General features: G+C 39.0%; 1 pseudogene; it reads right to left on the bottom strand.

The window, feature by feature from the left end:
• Nucleotides 1–705: 705 nt before the first annotated feature.
• The window catches only part of LOC115755177, a 40,697-nt pseudogene continuing 26,981 nt past the window's right edge, over nt 706–14,421 (bottom strand).

The raw sequence follows: 14,421 nt of genomic DNA, 5'->3' as shown, positions 1-14,421 counted from the left end.
GAAACCCGTCTGTCCTAATCCCGGAGCGAAACCCGGAGCGAAATCCGTCGTATGATACTCAAAGGTGTAAGGGACGGCATCGCCAACTACATGAGCTCGAGAAGTCTTTCAAGTCGATCGAACAGGCTTAGGTGGATCGTCATCATGAGGGTCAACGGATGCCGCTGTAATTGCTGGTTGGGTGGTGGCATCATTGCTAGTCGTCTCTCCTCATTATGGGCGTATAGTATTGCCCTAGCTATCCTCTCTACATTTGTCCAAGTCCGACGAAATGAACGTGAATTTGCTATATGTAAGATTTGTTCCACGCCATCACCCCGGTAATGATATCACAAGTAACAAATGTTATCAAATGACAATAACTTATATTACTAAAATATAATTAATGAATTAAATTGAAAGTATTTGCACAAACCATTGAATCTATTGCAGCTCCCGTAATAGAAATCCACTTCCTTGTATGTCTACGGAACCACTCCATATATTCCGAATGAAAGTGAAGTTCCTCCGTTGCGGGATCAGCATGGACTATATATTCGGTACGTCTGTCCCACATAGCGATCCATCGTCCGTGTTTAACTACCCAATCCTTCCCGGGTGGCCTATTGTCAATATCATGCAAAGCTTTGTGATCGCCGGGAGGAGTAGGTATTGGCCGCTGCATATCAAACCTGGGAAGTACTTGGTCCGGGTAATGCTACTTGACTATCTAGAAACAGATGAGTGGGACACGAGCCCTCCAAATATCTTGTTCCTACATGCAGTAATACGGTAGAGTCTCCAGAATGTCGCCGCCGTAAGACTTCCAAGTAATCTGTTATAGTAATAAAACATATCAAATTAAACGAAAAATTAATTTAAAAGCTAATATTATATTAAACTCATTCGTTGCTATCATTACTTACATCTTTGGATACCAATCTATCAAGTTGGTAGCGCAGATATACCAACGTATGCGTGGAGACCTCCGTTGTGTTTCAACCTTGACTCCAACCGTATAAACAAAAAACATTCAATTTTCATATATTATACATATTGGAAAGAATTAATGACGTACGAATTGAAAATGCAATAGATTATTTACTGACTACCGAAAGTGCATGTACTAAAGGAATATCAACTATTAGGGATGGAGAGATACATCTCAAGCGCTCCCACGCCCAAATCTGCAAGATATGTAAGGCACCGTCCATTTGCTTCGCTTCCGGGTCGGTTGCACGACATAACTCCCGAAACAACCATGCAAGTGCTGCTGAACCCCAACTATACTACGTAGGGACGTTGAGATTCGCTAGTAATGGAAGAAACAGCAAACTAACTCGGGCACCTGATTTGTCCTCGAAAATAGATCCTTCTAACAGACGGAGAATGAAAGCCCGTGCATGCTGCACTATGGTGACGTTATCGTCTTCTGCCGGAAGATCTTCAAAGCGTTGTCTCAACCAGCTCAAATTTATTTGTGTGCCACGCAACCGGGCTGGGTGAGCACTAAGTAAATCATTATATACAGTGGCCCAATTCATAATACCGGGGCTCGTGAATGCACGTCTATCTATAGGAAGTCTTGTAAGCACTGCAATATCTCGTAGTGTGATAGTGCATTCACCTTCGGGCATATGGAAGGTGTGGGTCTCGGGCCTCCATTGCTCGACCAATGCATTAATTAAATGCCAATCAAGCTGCACAAATCCCATCAAATAAACGCCATAAAATCCCAAAGCTTGCAGATACGGGACTATGCACGGATCAAGTTTACCTATATGTAGCATCGCTCTCCGACATCTAAGGGCTTCTATCGGATTTATCCGTGAAATGTAACATGAATAGTTGGTTGCAATTTTCATAATGCTATTATAAAGGACAGATCAACTGAAAATTCTTCAATTACCTTAGTATCCCATATAGCCTGAGATCTATGTCGGGCTTGTCCATAAGTAGTGAACTATCCTTTATACCCGGCTGAATGTAAGCACTCCGTGCCATATCTACACATTTGTGATATTATAACATTACAACAAATTCCCATATGTATGGATAATATGGAACAGATGAACTAAATAAATATCGTGCAATTTTGATATTATAACATTACAAAAAATTCATTTATGTAACGTAAAAACTCAGGAAAAATGAACTTCATAAATATCAATCCAATAATAATATTATGACATTACAAAAAATTCATGAAACTAATTTACATAATTAACACAAGTATGATCTACTCTCGGGCCGATCTGTGTGCACAAGTTTTCCTATTGTGCCCTGATTTTTCACAGTATATACAATGATTTCACGAAGTGCTATTGCTCGGGCTTCTCCAGTTCATCTTATTTCGGATCCGTGATGTACGGGGCCTTCCTTTCTTCCGAATACGACTCGGGTCTGGCACTAATAGCAGCTCGTCGGGTTCAAGCCGATAATCAAGATGCCCCAACGGATTAAACATATACCGATAGCACTGAAGGGTTTTATCTAATGTGTATCATTCATCTACATACGGTTCGTAATCAATGTCATACGCTTGACATGCTGTAATTATATGTGAATATGGAATTTTCAACCCTTGAAATTTTTCACATGTGCACGATCGCAAGTCTATGCACATTATGTGTTTGTGGCCCCCTGAATCCCTAGATCCGTCACGTGCATTTTTCACTTCGAAAACCCCGCTATCAAAATTGAAACATGTGATTGCATGCCTATTTGCTTTTTAACCGTTGTGCTCAAGTGTGACACCCGAAAATTGCGTATATTTCCACCGATTTTCTTTCTACACCCCGTACATTGTTCTTCTCGTATCAAAATAGTGCACCGACCGATAGAATATCTTGTCGACCATGGCTACTATTGGCATACCACGAAAACCCTTCAGCATCTAGTTGATCGATTCAACTAAATTTGTCGTCATCGATCTATATCTGCTCCCTTCATCATAAGCTTTTATCCATTTTTCTCTTGGAATCTGATCGCACCATGCGGCTGTGGCTGGATCAAACCCCCCAATTTGGTTCATGATTTGGTCGAACTTCTGCTATTGGTTCGCGTAAACCGTATATTACAACATTAATTAGTACTTCTTACTCAAATTTTTGCACACGTATTTTCCTAAAATTTACAAATTCGAGAATTTACCCGCCATCCGAACAAGTCTTTTGCCTTTGGCATTTTTGAATTGTTTATTGTAGCCGCCGGCAACGTGTCGAATGCAATATCTATGGTGGCCATGTGAAGGACGCCACCGTACTATCTCCATTGCTCATTGAATCCCGATATGTCTATCCGATAGTACACAAATATCATCTCTTTTAGTGACATATCTCCGCAATAGATTCATAAACCAAGTCCAATTGTCAACATTTTGCCGATAGACTACAGCAAATGCCAACGGGATATTATAATTATTGCTATCAAGTGAGGCCACATAAAAGAGGGTTCATCGGTATTTTCCATACAAAAATGTACCATCAACAAATATCACAGGACGACAACTCGCAAAGCCTTCAATAGTCCGCTTGAAAGTCCAAAACATCCGATTGAAAACCATGCAGCCTTGATCTAAGTTGATATGATCATCAATTACAAAATGTGAACCTGGATTCCGGCTCTCCATTTTGATCATCCACGTCCTCAACCTACCGTATGACTCATCCCAATTTCCAAATTGTCTAGCAATTGCCATTTGTTTGGCCTTCCAGGTTTTACGGTAAGTAGGTTCAAAGTGTAGCTTGTTTTGAATATTCGCCATCGGTGGCTTGATATCTGGTTGGGCGGCGACCATTGCTTATATCTAGCTGCAGAGGTACTTTTGGTCAATGTACCGATGATCCCGTGACATTTGCGGAAAACTGCATGTATGTGGCCCATTATGCTTACTTATTTTTCAAAACATGCCACCCGATTTAGCAATCGCGCGGAGCCTCCAACCACATGGTCCATTTAGATTGCCACACTTTATCATATATTCTGCTTTCTTTGTCAAATAACTGCGAAAATTTTGATTTCTCCTAAGGGAGTACTCTTTTGCAGCCAACTGCACCGCGTCCCGTGATGAAAATAATATGCCAACATCAAATTCTTTTGATGGATCAAATAACATACGGCCCGACTTGGCTCTTGTATCGTCTTACATCATGTTAAAGTCGATATTTGAATAAGGCGGTGGATGTACCAACGGCAAAATGGGATTACTACACTGGGTATTGTAGTAAGCCTCCATATTGTCACATCCGACATCTTCTTCATCATTGTCATCGGTATCCATCCAAGGATCATCTTCTTCATCACCACCACCACCACCATCATCATCATCATCATTATCAGCATTATCATTATTACCATCATTATCATCATTATCATCAGATCGCACGTGCTGATTATACGGACTATCGTCGGCTTCACCAATATTCGAACCTTTCTCCGTGAAATCATCTCTCATTTGATGCTCAGCTACGGTTGCATAACACCGTAAAAATCCCATAGCACCAGCCTGAAGTGCAAATTGCTGGATCATCGTAATCGTAGCATCATCATGCACCTCCGTAATGTCATATGTAACACAATTGCGTCTCACAACCGGATATCTATACACCACTGTTTGAATATATTGGTTTCATGTTATATTCAACGCGCTCTCGATCGAAACACGTAACTCATCAAATGTCCATATGTTTGCAATCCCGAACATGGTAGATTTTCCGTCTTCATAATCAATTCCATATTCGGTTCGTACTATTGTACCTCCCCAGTGTACAATTGTAAAAGATGTAGACGACATTTTGCTAAATAAATAAATTATAAATTATATCTAAACTACAATTTGGTAAATATCATCCCATATACGTTATCAAAATAACATTATCACTATCAATATATTAAATGAAATAAATGTCCTAGTATAGCCCTAAGAGCTTAAACGATTATTTGCCAAAAGGGCAAAATCATCATTTTTTAAAAGTCATAGGCCAAAATATCTTGAATCGTCCATGGCCAGTTGATTGTGGCCATTTCCTAATTTTTGAAATTTTTTAGAATTTTTTTGGGAGACAATTTGTTGAAAGGGCAAAATTGTCATTTTTTAAAAGTCGTCGACCAAAATACCTTGAATCGTCCATGGCCAGTTGATTGTGGCTATTTCCTTATTTTTGAGATTTTTTACAATTTTTTTGGGAGACAATCGTTGGCCAAAATACCCCGAATCGTCCATGGCCAGTTCATGTTGGCCATTTTCTAATTTTTCGGATTTTTTATAATTTTTTTGGGAGACAATTTGCAAGAAGGGAAAAATCGTCATTTTTTTAAGTCACCGACCAAAATAGCCAAAATATTCTATGGCCAGTTGATTGTGGCTATTTCCTTTTCTTTTTTTTTTGAATTTTTTAAATATTTTTCCTTCATTTTTTTGAAAGTTTGTATGATTTTTCTATATTTTTAATTAGTTTTGCATTTTCTAATTTTCTATTATTCAAAATTTGAAATTATTAGAAACATATTTTTCGGACCGGGTCAAACCCCGCCGTCGCTTCTCGGGCCATCTGATCAACTTTTTTTTATTTTCCAAAAAATTCATTTTACACTCATAAATTTCTTTTTCATTTTTTCAAAATCGTCAAAATGAATATGGACATAGTGGCAAAAACGAGTCCCAAAAAATTATTTTTATGATATTATGGTAATTTTTTTATTTACCTAAATTCGTAAACATTGTAACTATTCAGGGTACAAATAATAATCAAATAAATAAAATAATACTTACGAAACCGCAAAAAATGACTATAACAAGGTTTATCTCAAATTATTGAGGGTAATAACATGCCGAATGTAGAGCTCAAACTATCAAGAGGAAGCACCAAGTAAGAAGGTCAGCTTTACTTTTGTCTTAACTTCTGCAAAAATAAAAAAAGTCCCAATTTAATTTAAACATGACGAAATATTAGCAGTAAAATAAAAACACTAACATCAATAAAGGCACCATAGGAGAGGGGGATCCGAGAAAATCTTCGTGAGTTGTTGTGAGGGAGAGAGCAAGAGGAGAGGGGGCTCTGAGAGTGTGAAAAGATGAAGAGTTTCTATGGAGGAGGGAAAAGCAACGTGAATAGAGGAAGAGCTTCAGTAGAGGAGGGAAGAGAAGTGTGAAAAGAGGAAGAGCTTCTGTGGAGGATGGATGAGCTTCACGGGAAGAGGGATGAGCTTCAGCGGAGAGGAGAGATTTTACAAAAATGAGCTTCTACGGAGAGGAGCGCCTTCAGCTTTGCTTTAAGCAGAGCCGAAGGCTTTATAGTGCTAGTGAAAGGTGCTACAACTTACAGCACCTTTCACGTCGCCGATGCCAGCACCTGATTAAAGGCGCTTACGCTGGTAGGGGCCCCCGCTTGCTCGCCAGTTTAACCGCCGAACGGGTAGGGTCGTACCCCCGCTTGGCACTTATAGTGCGGAGCAGGTGGGGCCCCAACACAAAGCAGAGCAAGCACAACTACTTGCTCGGCACCGATAGTGCTGAGTGAGTAAGCCGCTCGGCATTCTCGGTGCCGAGTAAGTACCCGCTCGGCACTTAGATTGCCAAGCGGACCCTAAATTGGTAAATATGTTTTTTTTTAAAACCTAATTTAGTAAATTTTTTTTTTTGCGCAATTTGAAAAAAAGCACGAACTATGTAGGGTAAGTACAAGCGGGGCTTTTTTTTTCAAATTGCGCAAAAAAAAATATTTACCAAATTAGATTTTAAAAAACTTATTTACCAATTTAGGATCCGCTTGGCAGTCTTACTGCCGAGCGGGTACTTACTTGGCACCGAGAATGCCGAACGGCTTACTTGTTCGGCACTATCAATGCCGAGCAAGTGGTTGTGCTCGCTCTGCTTGGTGTTGGGGCCCCACCCGCTCGACACTGTAAGTGCCGAGCGGGCAAGGGCCCCCACTAGAGCCAGCCCCTTTAATTAGGCGCTAGCGCCGGCACTGGCGTCGTGAAAGGTGCTGCAGGCTGCAGCACCTTTCATGAGCACTACAAAGCCTTCCGCTCCGTTTGAAGCAAAGCCGAAGGCTCTCCTCTCCGCAGAAACTCATCCTCTCCATAGAAGCTCATTTTTGTAAAATCTCTCCTCTCCGCAGAAGCTCATCCCTCCTCCACAGAAGCTCTTCCTCTTTTCACACTGCTCTTCTCTTCTCTCGCGAAGCTCTTCCGCTGTTCGCACTACTCTTCTCCCCTCCACAGAAGCTCTTCATCTTTTCGCACTCTCAGAGCCCCCTCTCCTCTTGCACTCTCCCTCACACAACTTACGAAGATTTTCTCGGATCCCTCTCTCCTCAGATGCCTTTATTGATGTTAGTGTTTTTATTTTACTGCTAATATTTCGTCTTGTTTAAATTAAATTGGGACTTTTTTATTTTTGTAGAAGTTGAGACAAAAACAAAACCGGCCTTCTTACATGGTGCTTCCTTTTGATGGTTTGAGCTCCACATTCGGCGCATGATTACCCTTAATAATTTGAGGTAAACCTCGTTATAGTTATTTTTTGCAGTTTTGTAATTATTGTTTCATTTATCTGATTATTATTTGTATCCTGAATAGTTATAATGTTTACGAATTTAGGTAAATAAAAAAAATTACCATAATCTCGTAAAAATTATTTTTGGGACTCATTTTTGCAACTATGTCCATACTCGTTTGACGATTTTCAAAAAATAAAAAAGAAGTTTAGGAGTGCAAAATAAATTTTTGGGAAAATAAAAAAAAGTTGATCAAATGGCCCGAGAAGCGAGGGCGGGGTTTGACCCTGTCCAAAAAATATGTTTTAAATAATTTCAAAATTCGAATAATAGAAAATTAGAAAATACAAAATTGATTAAAATTATTAAAAAAAAATCATACAAACTTTCAAAAAAAAATGAAGGAAAAATATTAAAAAATTAAAAAAAAAAGAAGAAGAAGAAATAGTCACAATCAACTGGCCATAGACTATTTTGGCTATTTTGGTCGGCGACTTAAAAAAATGATGATTTTTCCCTACTTACAAATTGTCTCCCAAAAAAATTATAAAAAATCTCAAGAATTAGGAAATGGCCACAATGAACTGGTCACGGACGATTCAGGGTATTTTGGCCAACGACTTTTAAAAAATGACGATTTTGCCGTTCTGACAAATTGTCTCCCAAAAAAATTATAAAAAGTTCTAAAAATTAAGAAATTGCCACAATCAACTCGGCCATAGACGATTCGGGTATTTTGGCCGACGATTGTCTCTCAAAAAAATTGTAAAAAATCTCAAAAATTAGGACATGGCCACAATCAACGGGCCATGGACGATTCAGGGTATTTTGGCCGACGACTTTTAAAAAATGACGATTTTGCCCTTATAGCAAATTGTCTCTAAAAAAATTGTAAAAAATCCCAAAAATTAGGAAATAGCCACAATCAACTGGCCATGGACGATTCAAGGTATTTTGGCCTACGACTTTTAAAAAATGACAATTTTTCCCTTTTGGCAAATAGTCGTCTAAGCCCTTAGGGCTATACTAGGACATTTATTTCATTTGATATATTAATAGTGATAATGTTAATTTGATAACGTATACGGGACAATATTTATCAAATTGAAGTTTAAAAATAATTTATAATTTATTTATTTAGCAGAATGTCGTCTACATCTTTTGCGATTGTGCACTGGGAAGGTACAATAGTACGAACCGAATATGAAATTGACTATGAATGCGGACAATCTACCATGTTCGGGATTGCAAACATATCGACATTTGATGAGTTACGTGTTTCGATCGAGGGCGCGTTGAATATAACGGGAAACTAATATATTCAAACAGTGGTGTATAGATATCCGATTGTGACACGCAATTGTGTTACATATGACATTACGGAGGTGCATGATTATGCTACGATTACGATGATCCAGCAATTTGCAATTTAGACCGGTGCTACGGGGTTTTTACAATTTTATGCAATTGTAGCAGAACACCAAATGAGAGATGATTTCACGGAGAAAGGTTCGAATGTTGGTGAAGATGATGATAGTTTGCATAATCGGTATGTGCGATTCGATAATAATGATAATAATGATCGTAATGATGATAATGCTGCTACCGATGATGATGATGGTGATTAAGAAGATGAACCTTGGATGACACCGATGACAATGATGATGAAGATGTCGGATGTGACAATATGGAGGCTTACTACAAAACCCAGGTCAGTAATCCCATTTTGCCGTTGGTACATCCACCGCCTTATTCGGATATCGACTTTGACATGATGCAAGACGATACAAGAGCCAAGTCAGGCCGTATGTTATTTGATCCATCAAAAGAATTTGATGTTGGCATGTTGTTTCCATCATGGAACGCTGTGCGCTTGGCTGGAAAAGAGTATTCCCTTAGGATAAATCAAAATTTTCACGCTTATTTGACAAAGAAAGCAGAATATGTGATAAAGTGTGGCAATCCAAATGGACCATGTGATTGGAGGCTCCGCGCGATTGCTAAATCGGGTGGCATGTTTTGAAAAATAAGTAAGTATAATGGGCCACATACATGCAGTTCTCCGCAAATGTCACGGGATCATCGGCACCTTGACCAAAAGTACCTCTCGCAATCGATAGAAGCAATGGTCGCCGCCTAACTAGATATCAAAATCAAGCTACTAATGATGGAGATTCAAGACAAGCTGCACTTCAAACCTACTTATCGTAAAACCCGGAAGGCCAAACAAATGGCGATTGCCAAACAATTTGGAAATTGGGATGAGTCATACGGTAGGTTGAGGACATGGACGATCGAAATGGAGAGCCAGAATCCAGGTTCGCATTTTGTGATCGATGATCATATCAACTTAGATTAGGGCTGCACGGTTTTCAACCGGATGTTTTGGACTTTCAAGAAGACCATTGAAGGCTTCACAAGTTGTCATCCTTTGATATTTGTTGATGGTACATTTTTGTACTGAAAATACCAAGGAACCCTCCTTTGTGCGGCCTCACTTGATGGCAATAATCATAATATCCCGTTGACATTTGCTGTAGTCCATCGGGAAAATGTTGACAATTGGACTTGGTTTATGAATCAGTTGCGGAGATATGTCACTAGAAGAGATGATATTTATGTAATATTAGATAGACATATCGGGATTCAACGAGTAATGGAAACAAGACGATGACGTTCTCTACATGGCCACCATAGATATTGCATTTTGCACGTTGCCAGCAACTACAATAAACAATTCAAAAATGCCGAAGGCAAAAGACTTGTTCATATGGCGGGTAAATTCTCAAATTTGTAAATTTCAGGAAAATACGTGTGCAAAAATTTGAGTAAGAAGTACTAATTAATGTTGTAATATACAGCTTACGCGAACCAACGGCGGAAGTTCGACCAAATCATGAGCCAAATTAGGGTGTTTGATCCAGCCACATGTGCATGGTGCGATCAGATTCCAAGACAAAAATTGACAAAGGCTTATGATGAAGGGATGAGATATGGATCGATGACGATAAATTTAGTTGAATCGGTCAACGGGATGCTGAAGGGTTTTCGTGGTTTGCCAATAACAGCCATGGTTGACAAGATATTCTATCGGTTGGTGCACTATTTTGATACGAGAAGAACGATATACGTGGTGCAGAAAGAGAATCGGTGGAAATATACGCAATTTACGAGTGCCACGCTCGAGCACAACAATCAAAAAGAAAATAGGCATGCAATCATATGTTTCGACTCTGATAGCGGAGCTTTCGAAGTGAAAACCGTACGTGACGCATCCCGGGGTTTAGGGGGCCACAAACACGTAGTGTGCCTAGACTTGCGAACGTGCACTTGTGGGAAATTTCAATGGCTGAAAATCCCATGTTCACATGTAATTGCAGCATGTCAAGCGTATGGCATTGATTACGAACCGTATGTAGATGAATGGTATATGTTAGATAAAACCCTTCACCGCTATTAGTATATGTTTAATCCATTGGGGCATCTTGATCACCAGCTTGAACCCGACGAGCTGCTATTAATGCCAAACCCGAGTCGTATTATGAAGAAAGGAAGGCCCCGTACATCACGGATCCGGAATGAGATGAATTGGAGAAGCCTGAGCAGTGGCACTTCGCAAAATCATTGCACACTATGGAAAATCGGGGCACAACAGGAAAACTTGTGCACATAGATCGGCCCGAGAGTAGATCATACTTGTGTTAATTGTGTAAATTAGTTTCATGAATTTATTGTAATGTTATAATATTATTATTGGATTGATATTTATGAAGTTCATTTTTCCCCGGTTTTTGCATTACATTTATGAATTTTTTGTAATATTATAATATCACAATTGCACGATATTTATCCAGTTCATCTACTCCATGTTATCCATACATATGGAAATTTGTTGTAATGTTATAATATCACAATTGTGTAGATATGGCACATAGTGCTTCCATTCAGCCGGGCCCAAAGGATGGTTCACTACTTACTGGGCAAGCCCGATATAGATCTCAAGCTATATGGAACACTAAGGTAATCGAAGAATTTTCAGTTGATCTGTCCTTTATAACAACATCATCAAAATTGCAACTAACTATTCATGCTACATTTCACAGATGAATCCAACATAAGCCCTTAGATGTCAGAGAGCGATGCTATACATAGGTGAATTTGATCCGCGCATAGTCCCGTATCTGCAAGCTTCAAGATTTTATGGCATTTATTTTATGGGATTTGTGCAGCTTGATTGGCATTTAATTACTGCATTGGTCGAGCAGTGGAGGCCCGAGACCTACACATTCTATATGCCAGAAGGTGAATGCACTATCACGCTGCAGGATATTACAATGCTTGCGGGGCTTCTTATAGATGGACGTGCAATTACTAGCTCCAAGATTGTGAATTGGGCCACCGTCTGTGATGATTTACTTGGTACTCACCCAGCCTAGTTGCGTGGCACACGTATAAATTTGAGCTGGTTGAGACAATGCTTTGAAGATCATCCGGCAGAAGCCGATGACATCACCATAGTTCAGCATGCACGGGCTTTCATTCTCCATCTGCTAGGAGGATCTATTTTCACGAATAAATTAGGTGCCCGAGTTAGTTTGTTGTTTCTTCAATTATTGACGAACCTCAACGTCCTTACGCAGTATAGTTGGAGTTTAGCAGCACTTGCATGGTTGTATCGGAAGTTATGCCGTGCAATCGACCCAGAAGCGAAGCAAATGGGCGGTGCCTTATATATACCGTAGATTTGGGAGTGGGAGCGCTTCAGATGTATCTCCCATTCCCGATCGTTGATATTCCTTCGGTACATGCACCTTTCGGTAGTCGGTATGTGATATATTGCATTTTCAATTCATGCGTCGTTAATTCTTTTCGGTGCGTATAATATATGAAAATTGAATGTTTTTTGTTTATGCAGTTGGAGCCAAGGTCGAAACACAACAGAGGTCCCCACTCATATGTTAGTACATCTACTCTACCAATTTGATAGATTGACATCCGAAGATGTAAGTAATGATAACAACGAATGAGTTTAATATAATGTTAGCTTTTACATTAATTCTTCATTTAATTTGATATGTTTTATTACGATAACAAATTAATTGGGAGCCTTACGATGGCGACATTCCGGAGACTCTACCGTATTACTGTCTGCAGGGACAAGATATTTGGAGGGCTCATGTACCACTCATCCGTTTCTGGATAGTTGAGTGGCATTATCCGCACCAAGTATTTCGTCAGTTTGGTATGCAGCAGCCAATACCTACTCCTCCTGGCGATTACAAAGCCTTACATAATATTGACAATATGCCACCCGGAAAAGATTGAGCAGCTAAGCACGGACGATGGATCGCTAAGTGAGACAGATGTACCGAATATATAGTCCATGATGATCCTATAACGGAGGAACTTCACTTTCATTCAGAATATATGGAGTGGTTCCGTAGACATACACGGATGTGGATTTCTATTACGGGAGCTGCAATAGGTTCAACGGTTCGTGCGGATACTTTTAATTTAATTCATTAATTATATTTTAGTACCATAAGTTATTGGCATTTGATAACATTTGTTACTTGTGATATCATTACCAGGATGATGGCGTGGAAAAATCTTACATATAACAAATTCACATCCATCTCGTCGGGCTCGGAAAGATGTGGAGAGGATAGCTAGGGCAATGCTATACGCGCAAAATGAGGAGAGACGGCTAACAATGATGCCACCATCTCAACCAGCAACTATAGCAGCACCCGTTGACCCTCACAATAACGATCCACCCGAGCCTGTTCAGCAGATTCGGAGGGCTCTTCGAGCTCATGTAGTTGGCGATGCCGTTATCCAGAGAAACCAATTTTTTTGAGAAAGACCAATAAAAATTCCAAACATCCTTTGACTATTTCTTTCGCTCTCTACTTTGATTTGACGTGGCGACTAAAAATCAATCATTTGACAAAACATGTGAAAAAAAAAATCAAATACCATATAAACATGTTAGAAATTGTTACCTCATACAGCTCTTCGGATATAAGAGACTTCAAATAAGCGAATCGGACTCTTGAATTCAAGTCACCTTGTAAATCCGTTACCGGGTTTCCGATCAAGTACCCCTAAATCAAATTCGGCTATTAAATTTCGGCATTTTTGGTGGAAAATGCATATAAGAAGCATGGTATTAATATGGTTGATAATGTTTACCTGAAGATTCATTATTGGTTTAAGGCCCGCTTCATTTCCTGGAACAAAATATATTATTTGACTAAACTCATGTGGATTGTTGTTTTACGGGAAACAAAATTTGTAAGATTAGGTAAAGGAAAGAAGGATATTTGCTCTTGCGATAATTAATTGGATGGCAGCCCATTTTTCAGGTCAAGCCTAACTTGTTAATTAATTCATCAACATTAAATAAATAGAAGGAAGTGTTATGCGCTTGCTTAGTTGTTTTGTACCTATTTTTATGCGATCTTTATAAACTAACCTATCTTTATTCTGGATTGAGCAAACCTAACTTTTATTAAATTCAAATGTCCAATAAAATACTAAGACAATTTGTTAATTAAATTAGTAGTATGGAAAAATAAGATTAACTGCTTAATATTAAGAAAAAATATTCTCAAATTGATCCTTTGGTACCCCCAATTCAATGTCGTAGACTGCAGCTTAGTTTTGGGAAAATATACAACAAGTGCTATAACTTTTTTTCTACAATCATATGAATGTGATAACTTATCTATTGTGCTCACTTGAATGTTACGAATTATTTTTTTTTATCACTTCAGTGTGATAACTTTATAAAAACATTCACCACAAAATACGATGTCAAGCATAATTTTGGGCACTTGGGTGAATAGTAAAAGTTATGGCACTGAAGTGAATATTTTTTTAAAAGTCATAGCATTCAAATAGTTGAAAAAAAATTATAGCGTTCAAGTGATTATCA

Source organism: Rhodamnia argentea, chromosome 5 (genome assembly GCF_020921035.1).
Source record: "Rhodamnia argentea isolate NSW1041297 chromosome 5, ASM2092103v1, whole genome shotgun sequence".
NCBI lineage: Eukaryota > Viridiplantae > Streptophyta > Magnoliopsida > Myrtales > Myrtaceae > Rhodamnia > Rhodamnia argentea.
The sequence above is the reverse complement of the archived record's forward strand: the minus strand, read 5'-3'. Positions and strand labels throughout refer to the sequence as shown.